The sequence below is a fragment of the Coenobita brevimanus genome, chromosome 65 (assembly GCF_032717465.1).
Source record: "Coenobita brevimanus isolate Jiangsu-jjx chromosome 65, ASM3271746v2, whole genome shotgun sequence".
Lineage (NCBI taxonomy): Eukaryota > Metazoa > Arthropoda > Malacostraca > Decapoda > Coenobitidae > Coenobita > Coenobita brevimanus.
The window spans coordinates 30989090-31013098 of record NC_137018.1 but is presented as its reverse complement, the minus strand read 5'-3'; the positions used below and the strand labels follow the sequence as shown (position 1 = coordinate 31013098).

The 24009-nt window shown below is 41.2% G+C and overlaps 1 protein-coding gene across 1 annotated transcript in view; it reads left to right on the top strand.

The window, feature by feature from the left end:
* kcc (solute carrier family 12 member kcc) overlaps positions 1 to 24009 on the top strand; it is a 1104173-nt gene that overhangs the window by 369421 nt on the left and 710743 nt on the right. The gene's annotated exons all lie outside the window — the stretch shown is intronic.

The following is a 24009-nucleotide window of genomic DNA, read 5'->3' as shown; positions in this document are numbered from 1 at the left end:
GCTGAAATCCATGTGCTCACTTCTCCTATTTCTAATCGCCTTTATTTGTAGGAAGGGGGCGGACCCTCTTAGAATCACTGGGAAGTCACGCTTCCCAAATATGTCATTACAGATGAAAGTCCATTGTACAACATATACTAAGATATCAAAGCCATATCTGCCCTTCTTTCACTATTACTCAGTTTGGTGAGAGGGGCTGACCCCCCTAAAAATTATGGCTGTAAAATTGAACTCACCTGGGATATATATATATATATATATATATATATATATATATATATATATATCATCATCATTAGCTGTTTGAGTATCCACTGCAGGATCGGCCTATCCCGACCGAAATCGGGACGATACAGCTAATGTATCTCTCTCTACCAAGTGGCTTAGGCTGTCTGGTAGAGATTGTGTGTAGGGTGAGAAGTGCTTGCAAGTGTAAGTGTAGTGGTTTTGGATGTGAGTGTAGTCTGTGAACCAAGTGTAATCTCCCCGCGCAAGCCGACTGGGTGCAAGCATATTTGTAGTAAGCGACAGTGGTTCAACCACAGCACCCCTTATGTCCGGCAATACAGTACTTGGCTGGGTGAACACTCCCAAAGTTTATTACCCTGGCGGGGCGCGAACCCTGGCTCACCCGTGTACGAAACGCACACTCTACCACTGTACCACAGAGGCTCCATGTATAGATATTTATATATATAATTAGCTCATCAGGAGGTAGAGTATAAAGGCAGAATAACAATACATATATTTTTTATCGTTTATGTATTTATTTATTTATTCACTTTGGATGCATCATATTCATTAGCGTGTTTTGTGTTTTATCATCAGGTTGCCCTGGGGAGGTATTGGCAGGGGGTCCATGTCTGTTTGTTTGAGTTGTGGCCATGTTGATTTCGACTTAATGTTTTGTTTGCCCTTCCCGATGCTGCCCTGTTTGATTTTGGTTGATGCTTGTTTGTTACTCCGGCACCTGTGTTTGCCATTCCTGATAGTGTTTCTGTGTGGGTTTGTTTTTGTTGGTCCTGGGTTATATTTGTTTTTCTTGATGGAGTGTGTTTGTTTTTTTTGAATGCTCTGTTTTTTTTTTTATCGTTAGTTTTATTTCGTTGATACTGTGTTTACTTAGTTTTATTTTATTTTGTTGATGATGTTTGTTTTTCGATGCTGTTCAGTATTTTATTGACATCGTAGTTTATTATGGAGGATACTTTATTTTGTCCTGTGTTTTTTGTTGATGCTGTTTTAGTTATGCCGTCTGCTGTATTTCCTTTGCTTTCTGTCCTGGCATTTCGTGTCTTTCTGTATGTTGTTTTATATGTACACCCTTTTTGACCGCCTTTTGTGTGTTGATTTTTTTTGTGCTTTTTTTTTTCGTTATGGATACAAATATTTTACTTTTATTTATTGTGTTTATTGTTTAATTTTCGGTATCATCATCGTCTTCGTCCTCGTTATTCATCATTGTTCATCATCGTTAATATTATTATTGTTATTATTATTATTATTATTATTATTATTATTATTGGTATTATTATTATTGTTGTTGTTATTATTATTATTGCTAATATTTTTAATATTGTTTTATTATTATTATTATTATTATTATTATTATTATTATTATTATTGCTGTTCTTCTTCTTCTTCTTCTTATTATTATTAAATTTATAGTCAGCCTTGCAAGAGAAATTGGAACTGACATCATACCAGTACCATACCGGGAGATTCGGTATGGTAGTTGGTGTATAATGAGACTTACAACACAACTGGATGAAATACAAACCAGTGTATGGCATCAGTTAGCTTTTGGACGTTTCCTGTGTGTCCCAATGTCTGTTTTTGTCTCTCGGTTACTCACCAGGCTCTTAAACAACTGAGTGGACACCGTGAGGTTTTCCTGTAGCGAGCATAATTGCCATAAGTTACAGTAAAATGCATGTCATCAGCCTCCGTGTTATTGAAAGCTGACTTGCAGAGAAGTTTCAGTCAAGAATTGGAGATAAGGTGTCGGTCGCCTGCCTCTGTGTGTCCCATCATGCTCTTAATTAACTGGCTGGATTTTAATGAACCTTAGCATGCAGAGTTGACTTTGAGCGTCAGTCACGAATAAGGGCGTGGCCACACTTGCCCTCGAACATTGTCAGTAGCATTGCTCGTGAATGTTAGATTCATGCCTCGAATATGTTAGCAACATGTCAGCAACATGTCACAGACATGATACGGGCAATGTCACGAGCATGGTTTTCGAGAAAGTCACTGACATGTTCGAAACAAAGGTGAAGTAGTCGTGTGGTCCAGACTTGTGAGGGACAGTACCCAGCAACATGGCAATGAGGGAGGACGCCTTACTTGCCACAGCCGCAACAGTTGTAGTGTGCACAGCAGGGACACAAAATGCGTGCTTGTCGTCGATTTTGGTTGCGTCCATCACGTAAGGCAAACTTCTGTGATGATGGACATCATTTTGTAAATGACCTCGTTAGAAATGACTTTGGACTGCTACCGGTGCAGATGGGGGATACTTCGGAATTTTGTAATTTCTTCAGGATGTCAAAGACAGATTTTGAAATGGTATCGGTTGCAGGTAATGGTCTACTGCTGTGTTAGATTCATATCCTGATCTCAACGCCTCGCCCACACCGGTGCTATCAACATGATTCCAGCAGCGTTGCCAACATGTTCGAGACACTTGTTTTTCAAACATGTCTACAACATTGTTCCGGGCACAGTCAGAAACATGTTGCCAACACATATTTCGAGCAAGTGTGGCCGCACACTAAGATACCCCGCCCTGTATTCTTTTATGACTCCCTCCCCTTCCCCGGGAAAAGCATACACTTTATTGTCAGAAATTTGCCATATTTTTGCACATAAATGTATGATGACGTTCAAAGATGGTGTCACACACACACACACACACACACACACACACACACACACACACACACACACACACACACACACACACACACGCTGGCTCAGTGGTAACGTTCTCGCTTGCCATCTGGTTGACGGGAGTTCGCGCCTCGCTCAGGTTGCGAAAAGTTTCACTGACGAAGTGGGTGGTTACTCTCCCCCTTGAGCATGGGGATGGGTGTGTGCGTGTGTGAAGATCATAGCCTTGCTCTTAGATCGACTATATGAGCTCTCAGCTCCCTTCCGGGAGAGTAAAAGCTGACGATCACGACCATCAAGTGATCCTGACCGACCCGATTAATTATACACACACACACGCACAAAATCCCAGGTCAAGGTCAGACAATAAGTACTGCATTTACTTGAATATTTGGCTGTTGAAATTATATAAAATGAGGTTTTACATATATATATATATATATATATATATATATATATATATATATATATAATAAAATGGCCAGCTTCATGCTGCCCTTATCGTTAGTCACGTTTTCATTCTTTTTTGCATCTGTTTCTTGTTTAACTGTGGTAGGAACTTTTACCCTTCAGAATTAACCAATTCCGACCAAACCTGGACGCAATGATCAGCCTACGACGTAGTTGTCTCCGCAAGTTATTGGTTGATAGGCAACTACTCATTGCCTGGCAAGGGCTGAAAAACTGCTTTTTCTTACTTTTCACGTTTTGAGCTGTAGAAGTATTACTGATGGGTGTAGAAAGCTCTGACATCATTAGGCGTAATCTTTAGGGCATTCCCTGTCCCTGTCGGAAGTGTGCTATGTAGTTTTCCCCTCTCCCCTCTAGTTATTGAGTGGCAACCCTGCGATGATTGGCGTCAGGGTCCCTATCAGTCTTGTATAATTGTGGTAGGCACATCGACCCTTCAGAATTAACCGATTCCGACCAAATCTGGACACAACGATCAGCCTACTACCTAGTTGTGTCCGCAGGGTTTTGGGTGCTAGGCAACTACTCATTGCCAAGCAACGGTCTGCTTAGCCTCTCCGTGGCCGTAGGTCCAGAGATTGTCGGGACCCAGTGGCCGGCCCCTGCACCATTTTTTTAAATTTCGAAAATCGATTTTTTTCTTACCAGATTGAAGAGAAACGTCTGGCGAATGTAACAATGCAATTTTGTTAGCTTCTTAAACCCATCTTTTGCTTCACAATGAAGCGCAAAATATTTCGTGAAATGACTGCATACACGCCGGTGAAAACTAAGGAGAGGAGTGAAAACATCGCATTTAATAATATCCATATTTTCTCCCTCCAAAAGATTTCAGTGGTGCTGAAAAGGTTTGAAATTAGATATGTTTATTATGAACAAAATCAGTACATAGTATGGGAGGTCGCACACACACACACACACACACACACACACATATATATATATATGGTCTTTGAGAGAGGTGAAGTTAGTGAATGTACAGCGAGGTTGGATGGTGAGGAATTGGAAAATGTGAGTACGTTTAAGTACTTGGGTAGTGTGATGAGTAAGGATGGAGGTTTGGAGGGTGAAGTGCTTGAAAGAGTGCAGCAGGGAAGAAAGGTTGCTGGTTCTTTGAAAGCAGTGATAAGAAACAGGGAAGTGAGCATGGAAGTGAAAAAGTTACTACATGACAGTATTGTGATATCAACTCTAACGTACGGAAGTGAAGCTTGGACATTGTTGGAAGGACACAAGTCAAGAGTGAGAGCATTGGAAATGAGTTATTTAAGAGGAGCCTGTGGAGTCACATGGAGAGACAGGCTGACGAATGAGGATATAAAGGAGCGTTGTGGTGTGGATGTGGATGTGATAGGAAGCGTTATGAGGACCACACTGAGGTGGTTTGGCCATGTGGAGAGGATGGAGGGTGAAAGACTGACGAAGAGAGTGTATGTGAGTGAGGTGGAGGGGGGAAGAGGGAGGGGGAGGCCGAGGATGAGATGGAGGGATGGGGTGGAGAGGTATATGAGAGAGGGGGATGTGAGTTGGGAGCAGGGCAGTGAAATGGCGGGGGATAGGGCGACTTGGAGGCGATTTGTTTGTGGCCACCTTCAAACGGGATTGAGGCGTCAGGCAATATATATAGATATAGATATATATATATATATATATATATATATATATATATATATATAGTATATCATTTCATCACATCAGCCGTTTGAGTGTCCACTGCAGGACCGGCCTATCCCAAGGCCGTCTTGATATACAGGCCTGGAGGAGAGACTGATGACGTCACAGGCGGTGGCCACAAATTCACTCTGCCTTTGCCTTTCATGCGTACACATTTAAGATTTGCTTATTTATGTATGGCCATTATTATTTATTTTTGATTATTAGTGGTAATACTAATATTAATTAATTATTCCTATGATAAACATTAAAAATTACACTTCCCGAATTTAAGGCCTAAACATTGTAATGAATAGATGTGTTTAGATGCAAATTTTATAAGATATTATGATACCCGTCTGTGTAAAGATTATTTATCACTGTACAGACTGAAAATAACTGTTTTACTTGCACGGTAAAATAATACACACAAATCCGGGTTGACAACAACGTCGGTGGCCCACCTTTTGTCCACCTGGATTTTGAATAAAACCCACTTGATTTAACCACTTTACTGTTTTTAATGCATCTGTTAACATAAAATTTGCATGAATTCCCGGGGAATTTGAAAAATAAGGTATAAATAACATACACACAGGTAAAAAACCGAAATGCTGAAGAAAGCAGAAACAGTACACCAAAGGAAGAAAATATAGACACAACAGTATATGTATATAATCAACCAATACTGTATAGGTTAAGCGTCTGACTACCATTGCATTGCATATAACGTGCCTTTTTTTCTCAGGCTAGGTATAGGTAAATATAGCTATTGTTACATAGCCTATGATTTCATCATCCTTTGTTTAATTTTAACGCTCAGTATGCTGCATGTTTGATCACGAGCGTGTTCTGCCTCAGTTCCCCCCTTCTACCGTTATAGTAGAGTAAGTCGTCATTTCTGGAGTTCAGAGCAGGATTTTCAGCTCTTTGCCCCCATGGCTTCATTTGCGCGTCCTTCTTACAAGTTGTATCAAGCTCTGCCGGCCCCTATATAATGAGCTCAGTCTCTACATTAATTGCCACTTAGATCTGCTCCTCATTTTCTTCACATCTCTGTCCTCCCCTGTACAGATATTATTATTGTGAGTGCTCAAGAAATCTCCAAACATCTAGCAGATGTGTGTAATTTGAGTATAACTGTTGTTGCATTTTTTCTTGTACTGTGTAGCATAAGGTAAATTCTTAGGCCTAGTGAGGTTTTTGTGATTAATGTTGGGCTTTATGTCAGTCATTTTTGATAATAGTTTGTATCTGTAATAATTTATCTTGCATTAACTGGGCATTACCCGGTGTATTTTCATTTTATCAGGGCTGACTTAGATAAATTTACTCTTGCTAATTTCGTGTTAATAGAGGCTATTGCAGTTAACCATATATTTAACCTGTTTTTGCCATTACATTATCCTTATGAGTCCTGAATGTTTTGTTGTTAGTTTGAGCATTAAACTTTAACTTGTAATTTTACCTAACTCTTTTGTTTTGAACCTGGAACTTTACGGGACAGTAGTGACTCTTAGTATTCTCACTTAAAGTGTACGTTATCTTTCTCTGTTCCGTAACATAAATTTGGCGACCTCTCATCAGGATATTCAGGATATTATCATAAGGATATTGCTTGATATTTTGTGACTGTGATATATTCATGATGTCTACTATTACTACACTTGATGAAGCCAAGGATTTTTTGTCAAATGTGCAAACAGTGTGTGATGTAGAAAACAGAACAAAGAATGAACTTAAGCTTGTTGCTCAACAATTGGGAATTGCTGTTCGCTCTCATCATTCTAAAGATCAAATTGTTGACATGATTAATGAAAGCTTGTTTAATGTAACTCCTCCAAATGAGCAAACGCAGATTGAATTAGCTAAGTTACAGCTAGCCCTGCAGGAGGCTCGTGTGAAGGAAGCTGAATTTCAAGCACGGGCTAAGGAGGCTTGTGTTAAGGAGGCTGAGTTTCACGCACAAGTTGAACTTGCTAGGATTCAGGCAGACCATGAGTATCGCATGAAACAAGGTGGAACTGGATCATCTAGCTCTGATGATTTTGATTTGGCTAAAAATGTTAAACTTGTCCCTCCTTTTAATGAATCTGATTTAACAAAGTATTTTCAGTTGTTTGAGAGGGTAGCTACAGGTTTTAATTGCCCCAAAAGGTATTGGCCAGTACTCCTTCAAACTGTTCTCATCGGTAAAGCTCAAGTAACTTATGCATCTTTGCCTCAGGATCAATCTGATAATTATGATGTAGTTAAGAGCTTGATTCTTAAGGCCTATGAGCTTGTTCCTGAAGCCTATAGAGTAAAATTTAGGACAACTTACAAGCAAGATAAGCAATCCCATGTTGAGTATGCAAAAATCAAAGATCTGTTAGAGCAGTGGTTAAATTCTAAGAATGTGGATTCTGATTTTGACAAATTTAAGCAGATGATTATGCTGGAGGACTTCAAGAGGTGTATTTATAAAGATGTAAGCCTATATCTTGATGAGAAAAGGATAGATAATTTGTCTGATGCTGCAGTTTTAGCTGATGAATATGTTCTCACTCACAAGAGATATTCTAAAGAAAAAGGGAAAGCTGAGAGTAAGTACGTTGCCTCTACTCAGAGTACAGGTAACAGGAAAGAGAATAAAGATGATGTTTCTCAGGAAGTAAATACCAGCTTCACCTCTAGATTTCAGAAAATTAAATGTACTTATTGTAGTAAGCTTGGTCATACTACGGAGAGATGTTTCAGGAGACAGCGTGATGTGAACAAAAAGGAGTCTTTAAATATTCAGTCAATTGGTCTAGTGTCCACTCTTGAGAGTTCCCGGAATTCTTTAACTGAGTTAACTGAACCTGCTTTGAGGGGTAACTTAAATTCTCATGATGGAGCTCCTCTTTTGAGCAGTAACATGGGTGACACTCTCAAGAGTTCATGTGCTAATTTCCTGTCAGATGGTTTTGTCAGTCCTCTGGACAGTAATGACAGGAAATCAGTTCAAATATATCGTGATACAGGTGCTTGCCAATCCCTTATGCTGACCAGTGTTCTAGGCTCTAATGTTAATTCCTCTGATGAAACTGTAGTCTTACAAGGTGTAGGGAATAATTACTTCTCTGTCCCTCTGTGCAGAGTGAATTTAGAGTCTGGTTTTGTTAATGATTCCGTTATGGTTGAGTTGGTTGAGACACTCCCAATGTCAGGTGTAACTTTCTTACTTGGAAATGATATTGGTGGAAGTCAAGTGTGTCCAGCTCCTCAGTTGTCTAGTGAGCCAGTGGCTGCGGCCCAGGATTGTGATGTCCCTGATGTGTTCCCTGCATGTGCTGTCACTAGGGCTAAGTCTAAAGTTACTGGTGATTTAGAGGATAATGATGATGATGTTATCCTAGCTGACACTTTTCTTGCTAATTTGGACCACTCACCAGATGAGGCAGTACCCCGTAGTGTTGATAATTTGTCTCGTCAAGAGTTGGTTGAGTTGCAGGTTGCTGACCCTGAGTTGAAAGGTCTAGCTAACTCTGCTTACAGTGAAGAAGAGTCAGCCGGTGCTTCTACTTGTTATTATGTAAAGTCAGGAGTACTTATGAGGAAGTGGAGATCCCCAACAGCATCAGCCGACTGTGAATGGGAGGTTGTACATCAAGTTGTCATCCCTCGTGTTTGTAGGCAGGATATCATTCGAGTGGCTCATGATACCAGTTTGGCAGGACACCTTGGAGTGAGGAAGACTGTGGCACGCATTTTGAAACACTTCTACTGGCCAGGTATCTTCAGGGATGTTTCCTGGTATTGTAAGTCTTGTCACACCTGTCAAGTTGTGGGGAAGTGTAATCAGACTGAAAAGGTTGCACCTCTAGTTCCCATTCCTCCTTTTGAGGCGCCTTTCACCCGTGTGGTGGTGGATATTGTGGGCCCTCTTCCTAAGACTTCTTCAGGATTTTCTTATGTGTTGACCCTGATTGATATGGCTACTCGTTATCCTGAAGCCATTCCACTTAGAAATATCTCAGCAAAGAACGTGGTTAAGGAAATGCTAGGGTTCTTCACAAAGTTTGGTCTGCCCAAGGAGGTACAGTCAGACCGGGGAAGTAATTTCATGTCAAATGTTTTCAAGCAGTCTCTGAAAGAGTTGGGCATCACCCAGATCACGTCTTCAGCTTACCATCCCCAGACCCAAGGAGCGTTGGAGAGATATCATCAAACACTCAAATCGATGCTCAAGAAATACTGTTTGGAACATCAGAAAGACTGGGATAAAGGTCTTCCATTCGTTGTGTTTGCCGCAAGAGAATCTCCAAATGAATCACTGGGCTTCTCACCTTTTAAACTACTGTTTGGCCATGAAGTAAGAGGACCCCTTAAGTTACTCAAGGAATGCTGGCTGTCGGAGGAAGATGACGTCAACCTGCTGGAGTATGTGATGAAGTTCAAAGAACGGCTGTCCACTGCTTTACAGCTGGCAAGAGAGAATTTAGGAGCTGCTCAGGAGAAGATGAAGACTTGGTATGATAAGAAGTCCAGGTTACGCCACTTTCAGCCAGGAGATCAGGTTTTGATTCTGCTACCAGTACATGGGCAACCTCTTCAAGCCAAGTTTAGTGGCCCTTATTTCGTGGAGAAGAAACTCAGTGATGTCAACTATGTCATCGCCACACCAGATCGTAGAAAGAGCAAGGAACTATGTCACATCAACATGCTAAAGTTATATCACAGGCGGGACGAAAATAATCCAGTCTGCACTGTAGCTGTTCCACCCGAGTCTGCAAGTGAAGCTCTCCCATGCCGTATGAGCCTGAGTGATAGTTTGGGGAAGAATCCTGATATCATGAATGATCTCCAGACTAAGCTTTCTCATCTACCTCCCAAGGAAAGGCAGGAGTTTTCGGCATTACTGCAGGAGTACCTGCAAGTGTTCCGTGCCACTCCAGGAAGAACCACTGTGTTGATGCATGATGTCGATGTTGGAGACGCAAAGACAATTAAACCGCCTCCTTACCGTGTGAACCCAGTGAAAGTTCCTCTCATCCAGAAGGAGCTTGGCTACCTGTTGGACCACAAGATGATTGAGCCCTGTCAGAGCGAGTGGAGTTCTCCTGTCACTCTGGTCCCTAAGCCAGGTGGGTCACAGCGGCTTTGCATTGACTACAGACGTGTTAATCAGATAACCAAAACAGACACTTACCCTCTCCCTCGTGTGGAAGATTGCATAGACAAGATCAGAAAGGCTAGGTACATAAGTAAGTTTGATTTGTTAAAGGGATACTGGCAAGTACCTATGACTGAACGTGCTAGGGAGATCTCATGTTTTGTAACATTAGGAAAGACCTTTGCATGGTCTGTAATGCCATATACAGATTGTTTTAGAGTAATAAGAAATTTCCTTTGTAAATTTCTTTTTTCTTTGTGGGGAGGTGTTACATAGCCTATGATTTCATCATCCTTTGTTTAATTTTAACGCTCAGTATGCTGCATGTTTGATCACGAGCGTGTTCTGCCTCAGTTCCCCCCTTCTACCGTTATAGTAGAGTAAGTCGTCATTTCTGGAGTTCAGAGCAGGATTTTCAGCTCTTTGCCCCCATGGCTTCATTTGCGCGTCCTTCTTACAAGTTGTATCAAACTCTGCCGGCCCCTATATAATGAGCTCAGTCTCTACATTAATTGCCACTTAGATCTGCTCCTCATTTTCTTCACATCTCTGTCCTCCCCTGTACAGATATTATTATTGTGAGTGCTCAAGAAATCTCCAAACATCTAGCAGCTGTGTGTAATTTGAGTATAACTGTTGTTGCATTTTTTCTTGTACTGTGTAGCATAAGGTAAATTCTTAGGCCTAGTGAGGTTTTTGTGATTAATGTTGGGCTTTATGTCAGTCATTTTTGATAATAGTTTGTATCTGTAATAATTTATCTTGCATTAACTGGGCATTACCCGGTGTATTTTCATTTTATCAGGGCTGACCTAGATAAATTTACTCTTGCTAATTTCGTGTTAATAGAGGCTATTGCAGTTAACCATATATTTAACCTGTTTTTGCCATTACATTATCCTTATGAGTCCTGAATGTTTTGTTGTTAGTTTGAGCATTAAACTTTAACTTGTAATTTTACCTAACTCTTTTGTTTTGAACCTGGAACTTTACGGGACAGTAGTGACTCGTAGTATTCTCACTTAAAGTGTACGTTATCTTTCTCTGTTCCGTAATACTATATATATATATATATATATATATATATATATATATATTTACATATAATTATATAAGCAGATTGCTATATAACTATATTCCAATCATCGGTAATGTTTTTTATTCCTCCTCTCCTTGTTAGGTAAGGTCAGATTAGTTTATTATCCATCTAATAGCTTCTTCCATGAAACAGTGCAACAACTTTACCTAACTGTAGTGGGGATTAAATTAGTTTTATACAGAATAATGGGTATTAGTGTGGAGACTTGACCAACAGGAATTTTACCGAACTGATAATTTGTAATTTAAATAATACGTTTCTTGTATCATATTTTCATTTCTATTTATGCTCTAACCAGCGCAACTCTCTTTTTAAAGCCCCTTTCTTCAAACTGTAGGAAACATGAGTATCAGTGAAATAGACCCCGACCTGCCTAAAATTCATATTTAGCTAACAGTTCTTGTCATCATTTAGGCATAAGATTTAGACAAAGGCATTACATTTGGCTTTGGGCAGACCCATACACATTTCTTCTTGGCCTAGGCTAGGCCTATGAACATTTTTCCTGGCCTGGGCTTGGCCTATGCACATTTTTCTTGGCATGGGCTAGGCCTATACGTTTCTTCCTGCCTAGACAAGGCCTATAAATGTTTTTACTTGGCCTGGGCTGGGCTTATAAAGGTTTCTTCTTATCCTAGGCTAGGTCTATACTTGTCGGTTGATATCCTTGTCACCTAAATATTTCAATGAATACAGAGAATTAAAAGAATAAATCAAGCTACCACTGAGTAGCCTAGGTTATTTTGCATGGAATGAAGTAAGGCATCAGTAACTAAATTAACATCTCAATACGACTGTGATCCACCAAAATATATTATGCACAGTTAATAAAGAACACTGAGAAACTTAGGCCGTGTTGTAATTTCGTTGCCTGACGTATTTACGAAAACTACTTTACTGTAACCTAGAAGATATCCACCGTTGACAGTCTGGTACCTCTAATTTCTCATTTAAAATGCATTCAGTAATAGCAGTGATGCTTTTCATGCATTCTAGTATGGCTATACATATTTATTAATACTTGTATGGCTTACCATGAACGAAATCCAGATGGGAGAGAGGAAAAATTTGAAATAAGTGGGTGAATTGTTGGCGCCCCTCACTGTTTATAACGTGGCGGGCTGGCTGGCGGAATAATACAATGGCCACCGATTGTGACGTCACAGTCAGATACTGGCGGGATACCCGGGCCTGTTCAAATCAAGACGGCCTTGCTTATCCCGACCGAAGTGGGGACGATACAGCCAATGTATCTCTACCAAGTGGCTTAAGCTGTCTAGTACAGATTGTATGCAGGGTGAGAAGTGCTTGTAAGTGTAATTGTAGTGCTGGAGTGGCTTTGGATGTGTGTGTAGTCTGTGAACCCAGTGTAATCGACCCGCGCAAGCCGACTGGGTGCAAACATACTTTACAGTATGCGACACTGGTTCAACCACAGCACCCCTTGTGTCCACCAATGCAGTTCGTGGCCAGAAGAACGCTCCCAAAGTTTATTACCCTGGCGGGGCGCGAACCCTCGTTCTTCAGTGTACGAAAACGCTCACTTTACCAATGTACCACAGAGGCTCCATATATATATATATATATATATATATATATATATATATATATATCAAAAACTGTGATTATATATATATATATGTATGTATATATATATATATATATATATATATATATATATATATATATATATATATATATATATATATAATCACAGTTTTTGATGTTAATTGTGCTTGTGCAAGTTCATTTTTTTGTTGTGTTTATGCAAGTATCGAGAATTTTTGTTTTCTGGGAGGTTTAGTTTGTCCACAAAGAGAGACAAGAGATGGTATTTCTAGACTCTAAGTAGGTAAAGGTCATCCTTTGTGTGTACAGGCTGAACTGGATCGGCCTGCTTACAGTAGAGCTGGCCATCTTCGCCTACCGGCTTGTAATATTATATATACTGCTGCATTGTGCTACTCGCGTAATCGAACTGCAGTTATTTTTACTATGTTGTTATTGATTTGAGTGTCAGTGAATCCATAAGTATTGTTCGTGTTCTTGATTATATTATGTTTTTGCAGGTGAGTGGCGTTCTTCTCTTGCTGCATTACAAAGGCTGTGAGCATTGCACACGTAATGTAGGTGCACTGTTGTGCTTAACTCCACGATAGCATTTGTGACACGTCTGTACACTAAACATTGTAAGTATCGTTATTTTTACTGTGTTTACTTTTTAAAATAGCACGAAGAGGATTTGAAGTATTGTACCCTGCTATTGTGCATGTCCTGTTTCATCAGCTATATCAACCCTGCCCACGAAGGGAAAAAAGATAGCATAAAATTTGCGAGGTCATTACTGTGCGGGAAAATTCAGCATATCTGTTGTCTGTCTGTCTGTCTGACTCTGTCTGTTATCAAGCTCCTCACTAATGACTGGACAGAGTTTAACCCCCAGAATCAGGCGACTTTTTATTGACTTTTTCATGCAGTTTCCAGACAGCTTTTATTTAACTTAGCGAAGGCCCTCCTAACTGAAGGTGTTTGGAGGATCTATATAACCCCTCCAGTTCTGTGAGTTTATCCAGAAATGAACATAAGTTGCCAGGGATAGAAAGAATTAGTGGAAAAATACTTCCTCTTATTGAAAGGGTTAATAAAAATGAGCACGGCATGGGAGTTTGAAAATCCAAATGTCTGTCAAAAGTTGGATTGACTCCCATTCCCCATTAGTCCCCTTCCCCCTCTGAGTGCCTCCCCGCCACACTTACGATTAAACAAATAAATAAATTAACACATAGCCTTTTTTGTACTGAAATTTTTAGTTACATGAATACAGTTATATGACTGGGGCTTAATTGTTTAGTATATCAAGGTCACATGTCGAGGAAAACTTTTTCTATATTATGCCTCTGAATAATAAAACGGGAATTTATAAGGCCACCAGAGTTTTTCAGTTGTTTTCACTTCCTTCTTCAAATGCAGTACACTTATTAGGTTAAGACGGTAGGAAAATTTGTACACTTTACTCCTGTTGAGAAAAATTAGAAATGACGATTTTCCCAAATAAAGCTACTGTATAATGAAATTTTACCACGGCTGTTAACTATGATGTATGTGTGGGTACTGATGGTATAGTAATTCTATAAGCTGATGCCTCTCTGTTAAGTGAAAAGTTTAGACGAGAACTGTACAGAGAAATAATAAATTTTGCAAACACGCTAATGATAAAGGAAAATGGCGCCAGCTCTCCGAAAGTGCCGTTTCGTGACCGTGCCGCAGTTCTTTGCGAAGAGAAAGACAAAACAGGCTTTCATATATATATATATATATATATATATATATATATATATATATATATATATATATATATATATATATATATATATGATGTGTGTGTGTGAGGAGCGTCGGGGTAGCCTACTGAGGGATGGCAGGATTGATTCCTGTTCTTTTCTCTCTCTGGTTTTGAAAGAACATGGTCAAAGGTGCGGGGCCTGCCTGCCTTCATTCTATCCACTCTTCCTTCCTTCATTCATCCATTACGTCCTCCTTCCCTTCCAGCCTTTATTATCATTCTCCTCCCTTCCGTCCTTCATTCATTCATTACGTCCTCTTCCCCTTCCTTCTTGCCTTCATTCATTCATTCTCCTCCCTTCCGTCCTTCATTCATTCATTACGTCCTCCTCCTCTTCCTTCTTGCCTTCATTCATTCTCATCCCTTCAGTTCTTCATTCAGTATTGCTTTGTCCTTCCTTTCATCATTTCTGTTCTCCCTTCCGTCACACAGTAATTCTCATCCCTTCCGTTCTTCATTCTCTCCTCCTTACCTTCCATCAGTTACTCATTCGCTCCTCCCTTCGATTGCGTTCCATCGTTCATTCGCTCATTCTCGCATGCCTTTCATCCTCTCTTGTCTTGCTAGCTTGTGTGTGTGTGTGTGTGTGTGTTTATTTGTTTGTTTAAGAAAAAAATTACAGACAGACAGACAAGGACAGCTGCTGTAACAGATATCCACCATAAAATAAAATGAGAGAGAGAGGGGAGGGGAGGGGCGCCGGGGGGAGAGGGGTGAGGGTAAGAAGAAAAACGACTCCATAAACTATAACACATAAAGGCAACAAAAGCGAGACGCCACCAAGACAAAGGTAAACTTGTAAGAAATGAAAAGCGGGAGATGGAAGGCACTCGTAAAAAAGTTATTTGGAAGTGCAAATTCTCTCTCTCTCTCTCTCTCTCTCTCTCTCTCTCTCTCTCTCTCTCTCTCTCTCTCGTTTCTCCTTTTCCTTCTTTTCATTCTCCTCTCCAATATTTCTCTTGCCTTGCCTTCCCTTCGTGTTTCCCTCACCTTGCCATTCCATTCTGTTCCCCTCCCTTCCCTTCCCTCCCCTCCCCTCCCCTCCCCTCCCCTCCCCTCCCCTCCCCTCCATTTCCCTTCCCTTCCCTTCCTTCTAGTTCCCTTCTCTTCCCTTCCTTCTCCATTTCATTCCCCATTTTCTCTTCCCTTTCCTTTCCTTCTTTTCTCGTCCCTTCCCTTTCAACCCTTCTCTCTCTCTCTCTCTCTCTCTCTCTCTCTCTCTCTCTCGCTCGCTCGTGCGTGCGTGTGTGTGTGTGTGTGTGTGTATGGGATTAATGTTGACCGCCAGTACGACCTCGCGTGCCTTCATCTCCTCTGTGGCCTGCCTCCTGGCGTGACCTGACCTGACCTGTCTCGGGTTTCTTTGAGCAACCCTGATTTGTGGTACACCCTTCTTTGACCCTACTTTTATTTCTGCCCTGTGACCCCTGATGACTTCGTATGACCTACAGTATATGACAGACATTAATATGATATGATTTGGAGCTTGACCTGATATGATACACTGACCTGATGTGACCTGTTATAACTTACAGTGACCTCTTGAACCAATATAACTTACAAGGACGTGATATGACCTAAGTGTGGCCACATTTGACCCGAAACGACCAGTGTGGGTTCCTGTGGCCTTTAGTGAGGCTGATAGATCAGGTCACATACTCTGACATGAAGCTGAGTTATTAGTGTTGGGGCAGGCAGGCAGACTAGACGGAGGCATGGAGAGACAGGGGAGAGATGGGGAGACAGAGGAAAGATGGAGGAGCGGAGGTATGATGGAGAGATGGAGGAGCGGAGGTAAGATGGAGAGATGGAGGAGCGGAGGTAAGATGGAGAAGTGGAGGAGCGGAGGTAAGATGGAGAGATGGTGGAGCAAAGTTAAGGTGGGGAGATGGAGGAGCGGAGGTAAGATGGCGATACAGAGGAGAGATAGAGAGACGGGAGACTTGGAAAAATGATGGAGACAGGAGAGAGAGAGACAGGATGGAGGGAGTGGGAGCAGAGATGGATAGGCGGTATAATAGATGGGATGGGGGTGAGGAGGAAAAGAAAAAGTAGGATAGGAGAAAAAGGAGGAAAAATGGCGAGAGGGAAGTGAAAGGAGAGAGAGAGAGAGAGAGAAGGCAAGGAAATAGAGAAGAAAATTTGAGTGAGAGGAAGAGAAGATGATGAAGACCGAAAAAGTGCACATGTGTTACAATTTTATTTGTATGTACAGTATGTAGTGCATATGTACAGCCATATCTACATACAGTATGTGCAGTGTGTACTGTACATTGAAAGATAAGAGTAACAGAAAGGAAAGGAAACGGAAGAAGACAAAATTGTTTCTGGCGAGTAGAAAAAAAGGGGGAGGAGAGATGGAGAATAATGAGGTGGAGAGAGAATGAGGGATGGAGAGGAATACTGTGGGAAGAATGAGGGAGAATCACGCGGGGATGGAGGAGACGGAGGGAGGCGCAGATGGAAGAGTGGCACGCAGGAGAGAGAGAGAGAGAGAGAGAGACTGTGGTATGTGTGGGTGCAAAGGTCTGAGTTACAGACTATGAGAGTCAGAGTTCCGTAGACACAGAATCCGAGGTCATTTGTAGATGCCCAGCTCAGTGATTATTAAGAAACGATATCTTTCAGTAATTAATGAGAGATATCGTTTCTTTTTGTTTGGTATAATTTTAATAGCTGGGTAACTGAGCAGAATTCTTTTCCCTACATCCAGCCAGGCAGCCTGCCGTAGAGACAGACAGAAAAAAAAACACCTTGCAGGATTGAAATGCATGAAGGAAATTGTGTGGGAACAACAGAATGTAGTAATAAAAGTGAAGCTACTAAAACAAAGGTTGAAAATTCACACTAGTCAGCACACATTTTTATGTTAGGGTACATTTATATTTACCTACAGATTAATATATTTAGTCATATTGAGATTCAGATAGAAGCTGTGTTATCTTAGTTTTTGCAGCTTGCTGATCTAACTTTATTATTTTTTTACTTGTACAAACAATTTCAAGTCTACCATTTATGAACACTCATTTGTACAATATATATATATATATATATATATATATATATATATATATATATTTTGCAGTGTGTGTGTGTGAGAGAGAGAGAGCGAGAGAGAGGGAGGCATTAGTGTGTGTTCATCTCTACCTGGTGTTTGCCAGTTCCAAGATCTGTGTGTGTGTGTGTGTGTGTGTGTGTGTGTGTGTGTGTGTGTGTGTGTGTGTAATATAAAACACTCAATAGCACAAACATGTTCCCCTGCCTTCTATGGGGAACTGAAGTAATATTATCGACAAAACATGTTTGAAGTATTGGAGGTGAGAATTTAAAATTTGAAGTTGCTGCATCTCTCTCTCTCTCTCTCTCTCTCTCTCTCTCTCTCTCTCTCTCTCTCTCTCTCTCTCTCTCTCTCTCTTGTAGAATTTTGAAAGAAAGTAGTAAGAGAAAAAAAAATAGTATGAGAGGGAGGGAGGGAGGCAGATAAGAGGGGAGAAAGGAGGGAGGAAATGAGGTTGGGAGGGGGGTGGAGGAAGGAAGGGATGGGGTAAGAGGGGAAGGATAAGGAGGGAGGGGTAAGGGGGGTTTGAAAGGCAGGGAGAAACGGAGTGGAGAGAGAAGGCGCGATGAAGAAAGTCACTGGGAGAGAAGAAAAGAATGTAATGAGTAGTGGAAAGGAGATGGAATGAATGAGAACAAAGGGAAGAAATGAAGAAAGGAAAGAGATTTTAGAGAGAGAGAGAGAGAGAACGAAAGGAGCAAAGATGGAACAAAACAAAAGTGTAGCAGAAGAAAGGGAAGGGGAGGAGAACAAGAGTAGAATTGTTCTGGGACCTGCGGCGAGGCCCATGTTTCAAACAGTTTGCAAATTTAGTGAAAGTTGCTAGATGGCTCCACCACAGGCGTCAGCTGACAGCAAATTTGGATTCTCCATGTCAAATAACCATATATGGGACCACTTTTATGTCTCCGTAGGCTTATATTAAGCACTTTTACTAAAGTTGCCGCTAGATGGCGTCCTTTCAGGTGTCAGCTGATGGCAGATTAGGATTCTCCATGTCAAGTTACCTCATAATATTATGATACCACTTTTATGTCTCCAAAGGCCCCCTTTTAACAAATCCGTCAGAAGCGGAAGAAGAAGAAAAAGAAGAACACTGGCCACTCACTGACCTGCTGGCTATCTCCGCAGGTAGAAAGACAAGAAGACAACGTTGGTAGCCGAACCCAGTCTTGCAGTGTTGTAGGGGGAAGGAAATAATAATCTGTGGGCAGGGGTGGATCCAGGAATTTTCGGTGGGGGGGTCTGATTCGCTGATTCAACCGAAGATTTGATGCGACATACTGATATTTCAATGTTGAAATTGCCTCTTTATTCAATGATGCATGGCCGGTGGGGGGGATGCATCCCCCCCATCCCCCCCTCTGGATCCATCCCTGTCTGTGGGAGAGATGTAGGGGCGAACCTCGGGGGTCCCACCCTCTATAACTCTGGCCTTGGTGAATATTTACTGTTGTGCAAAGTTTTGCGTGCCAGCGCAAAAACAATTGCATTATTCTTTCTGGGGGCAGTTCCCTCCATGGAGGGTGGCCATCGGAGGTCCCACCCTGCCTAAAATGTAGCTGGGGTGAACGTCTACCAGTGATCAAAATTTCGTATTCTTAGGTTAAAACCATAATGTCCTCTGGGACCCCCCAGGGGCCGCTTCCATTGGGGTTGATCTTTGGGGGTCTCACCCTACCTAAAACGTGGCCTCTGTAAAGATCTAACATTGTTCAAAGTTTCATGTTCTTATGTGGGGTCGTCCTCGGGGGTCCCACCATACCTATAACCTGACATACTTATAACCCCCACATTGGTGGTGGTGGGGGGATCGTGTTCCAAGGTAAAAAAAAAAATAATGCCTTAACCTAACGGTATTGGGTGGGAGACTGGGAGGATCTCACCGTCCCTGAAGCCTGTGCTGGTGGGAGGTGTACCGTTGTGCAAGATTTCGTTTTCCCAACACTCCACCAGTGAGTCCTGGATCCCATTCTTCAGGAAAGCACAGTAACTCAGGGAGGTAGTGAATGAGTGAGTGAGGGGGTGACACAGTTAGGGACAAGCACTGTATTTGGTCATCCCTGTGGGTGCGGCAGTAATGATCATCACAACGAAATGAGTCGTCAAAGAGGGAAAAAGAAAAAAAGTCTGGTGATAAGCAGAATGAAATACACACCTCATCGTACTGAAGGAGCTGTGGAGGTAGAGGGTAGCCCCTTCAATAGGACATGCCTTTTCTGAACTAAATTAAACCGTCGTACTGAAGGGGTTAAGGGTGATACGAAAGAAAAGAACTGAGGAACAGATGAAGGAAAAGGGGATAAAAGAAAATATAATGAGAATGAGAGATAAAAGAATTAGAGATATTAAAAAAAGAACGGATAGACAATAAGAAATAGAAGGGAAGGAACAAATGTAAAGAGGAAGCAAGGAGAGAGAGAGAGAGACGTATAAGGGGGAGGTGGAGGGTTATCGAGAAGAGACTGACGAGAGAAAATATCAGGTCAAGAGGAGAGGGAGGGAGGTAAGGAGGGAGGGAGGGAGAGAGATTATTGGGGAGGAGGAGGAGGAGAAGAAAAGGAAGAGGGAAGATGAAAAAAGACCAAGAGAGAGAGAGAGAATACAGTAGTCCTCTTCCTTCCTGCAGGAAAAGTAAGAAGGAATATAGGACAGTGAGACAGAAATTTAGTTTTGTAGATAATTTTTGACATAACGATACTGATATATCCTCTAGTGCAGTGATCCCCATTTTTTTCTTCTGGCAAACCTTCCCACCTCCGTTTTGTGTTACATCTCGCAACCCGTACATCATTATATATAATTTACGCATTTTGTTCCCAGTGAAAATAAAACCGCAGCTATAGAATGGAAGTACCTCAGTGGAGTATGTGTATTAGCTTTTTATTCGTTGTAGTCGTAACGTTCGATCGCTAACGCACACGGTTACTTAGAACTGGCTTTCAGGTAATGTATATAAAAAAATATATTTCGTTTTTTTTTAAATCAGAAACACACACAAAAAAACTTTGGAAATGATTAACATAATGATAACACCCAGTGAATCACAATCTTCAGTACCAACCATAATACAGTGTTACTCTTGAAGTTCAAGAACTCCTGGTTTGATGTAAGTAAAGCTGCAGTGGAAGTCATGCTTAGGATCCACATGATTTCTTGCTTTAGTCTTGATCTTCACAACACTTGATAACCCCTGTTGACAAAGGTATGTCGTTGGTGAGGGTAGTTAAGCCTTCTCAGTCTTGTGAGATTGAATGAGCTTGTCCTTGAGCTGTATCCAAAGTTCTTAACGTGAAGTGCTTTAATAGTGTTTCTTTTACACATGTTTTTCTGGAAATCTTAAAATCGCAGTATATTTTCACCAGTATCACTAACCTTCACAGACAACACAGTTCTGACCTAACTGTATTGCAAAACGTTGACTTTTTGTAAGTACGTAATCATTTCTTCCTGACGATTCTTCAGATGACTCGAAAGCAGGATGGAGGCACGAAGTGATGTCTGTGAGGAATCTTCAGACATCACTTTCAATTCTGGAAAGATTAAAATTATCGTAACTGAAGCTATCGTGTTAGTGATGTCAATCATCTTTTTATTTAGGCGTTTAATCCTCTGAATATAATACATTCAGGCGAGTGAAGACAAGCGCCAGGTATTCCACTTTTGTCAGCCAAGCAGCATCCTTATATTTCTCTGACAAAGCTTGCCTCGCCTTTTCGAGGAAAAGTTGTTTCGGTTTTCAGTTTAAGATTCCATTGGAGTATCTTTCCACGAGAAAACCAGCGTTAAGCGCCAAATCCCGGTGATGTGGTCCCGTTTCATCTCATTCTATATGGAAAATGCGAGAGTTCAGCCTGGCCTTGAAGAAATTTACAATATGGATAGCGTCATCAAGAAGCATGCGTACTGTAACTCTGGCTGCAGCCGTTGGCAGGAGAGGTTTTCCTTGTGGAAGAAACAGGGAACTGAGCAACTGCTTTCAAGCTCACTAGTTAGACCAGTAAAGGTACTTGAAGAAAGCAGACAAATACAAGGAGAGATTATACGACAGTGATATTGTTAGCTTGTCTCCAGTTTACGTTTACGTCTATAGTTCTTCACAACTCATGATTTTGATTTCCAAATTTAAATATTACAATTTCTTATTCGTCTCTTACTTACCTGCCTGCTTTTCTGCCTGCCTGCCTACCTGTCTGCTTACTTACCAACCTCCTCTTCTGCCTGCTTGCCTTCCAACCTACTAATTTTGTCACCCTTTCTTGTCTGCCTGTCTACATAACCATCACTTACCTACTTACCTACCCACCTACTCACTTACATGTCTCACTTCTTTTCCAACGTACCTCCATACCCTCTTGCTTGAGGCTCCTTCCCTCCCTACATTCCTACATACCCAACTCTTTACTTCTCTTCTAACCCATCTACCCACCTGTCTGCCTGCTTGCCTGCTTGCCTGCCAGCCAACGTTCATACATACATATACACGCACATACCTCCAATAAAGCTTCTCTGAGAACGACAATGGCATATGAATTATCCAATTTTTCTTAACTCATTATGTGTTGCCGATATTGGTGGTTTAGTTCCTCTTTCATTATTAGGCGCACTGGACTCACAGTAGAGGCAACTTCTGTATTAGTTTTATGTTTATTTATGCTCATTACTTATTTACTTGTTTACTTCCTTCCTTACTTACTTCCTTAACTCTTAATTACTCACTTCAGTTTGGTATCCAGCTCAGTTAGACATCTGGTTATAAACAGGTTAGTGGAGACAGTGTAACTCCTTCCCATCAAAAAGTTATGTCGTGTTCAACAAAATCGCCTGGAGTAACTAGAATGAAACTGAAAATGCGTCGCCGTGTTGAGGGAGTTATAATAGGAAAATAAAATTGTATGAAGATGGCAGGAGGAAAATAAAGATGTGTGACCGTAGTTAGGGTGATATGGTCCCGTTGTTATGGAAACCTACGATCCCTTCACTTAGGCTGAGCAATAATGGTTGTATAAGGAGGTGGGGGTAGTCTCTCTCTCTCTCTCTCTCACACACACACACACACACACACACACACACACACACACACACACACACACACACACAACCCCTTCAGTATGTTGACTTCATTAATAATATATTCTTGGTAGCGGCAGATGATTCTGTCCAACTTACGAGAGACTTTGGTAGTTCAATGAAAGGGATCAATAATCCTCCCAGTACGAGAGGGTTTTCCTAAGTTGTATGTAATGGTTTGTCTGTTGCAAGTATACGTCACCGTAATGATGAACGGGTTAATCAGCGAATATTGTATATTATTATTATTATTATTATTATTATAATTACCTCCGCCAACGAAGTTGGACGGAGGTTATGTTTTTACGTGTGTCTGCATGTTCGTTTATGTACATGATATCTCAAAAAATTGTTATCTGATTTCAGTGGAATCTGGTGGATAGGTGGGCTATGGGTCAAGGAAGTGTTAGTTAGATTTTAATGTGAATCTGGATCTGGATGCAGGAATAAATAATAAATTTTACTGGCGCAGCCGACGGTATGTGCTTTGTTAGATCGTGTAAAATGACAGACTAAGGCTGTAGAACTGACTGACTATGTAATACTTTAAAAGTATTCGTCTTGTTGGGAAGAATCACAGCAGTAAATAATAAGCTGTATTGGCGTCGGCAGAGGTATGCGCTGTCTAAGTGCTTTCTAGCACTGACTGGGCTGTTGCGTGTTTGCTCCTGAGGAGGGCTTTCGGGCTTGCCCTCAATTGTAAATCTTTTGCAGCTACACGGGTACGGTTTCAGTCATCTCTCAATTGCAGCAAAATGGATAAATGTTTGGAGAATATGTTTACACAGCCGAATGTGCAACGTAGCACCGGTGCCAACGGTGCCAAATCATATTTTTATATTTATATTTCAAGTGTCGTACTTGTGTGTTGAAGATGACCAGTTTTTAGTGAGTCATGTGTTCCCACTGCCTGCCTGGAGTTATTTCAGTTGCACACGACAGGCTCAAAAACTATACATCTGCTTGCAATAGTTTTCTCACTGTTGTACACAGAATTGTATATCGATGCCACTGATATACTTTTTTTTGAGGAAAGAAGATTTTGTGCGACATTTGACTGTTCAAATGAGGGCCGTTTTTCAGCCGCGCCTCCCACTGCTTGAAACCAGCCAATAGCTGATTGGACAGCGGAAAGTCCTCGCTCGACGCGTTCAGCGTAAAGGACAGTTTTTAGGGACCAAAACATCCCTCTAGAAAATTTCAAGGGACATGAAATTGTAATGGCCCATTTATGACCCAGTTGCAACCATCCTGCCCAGTTTCATGGCAGTCCTTTTTCCAGTGTC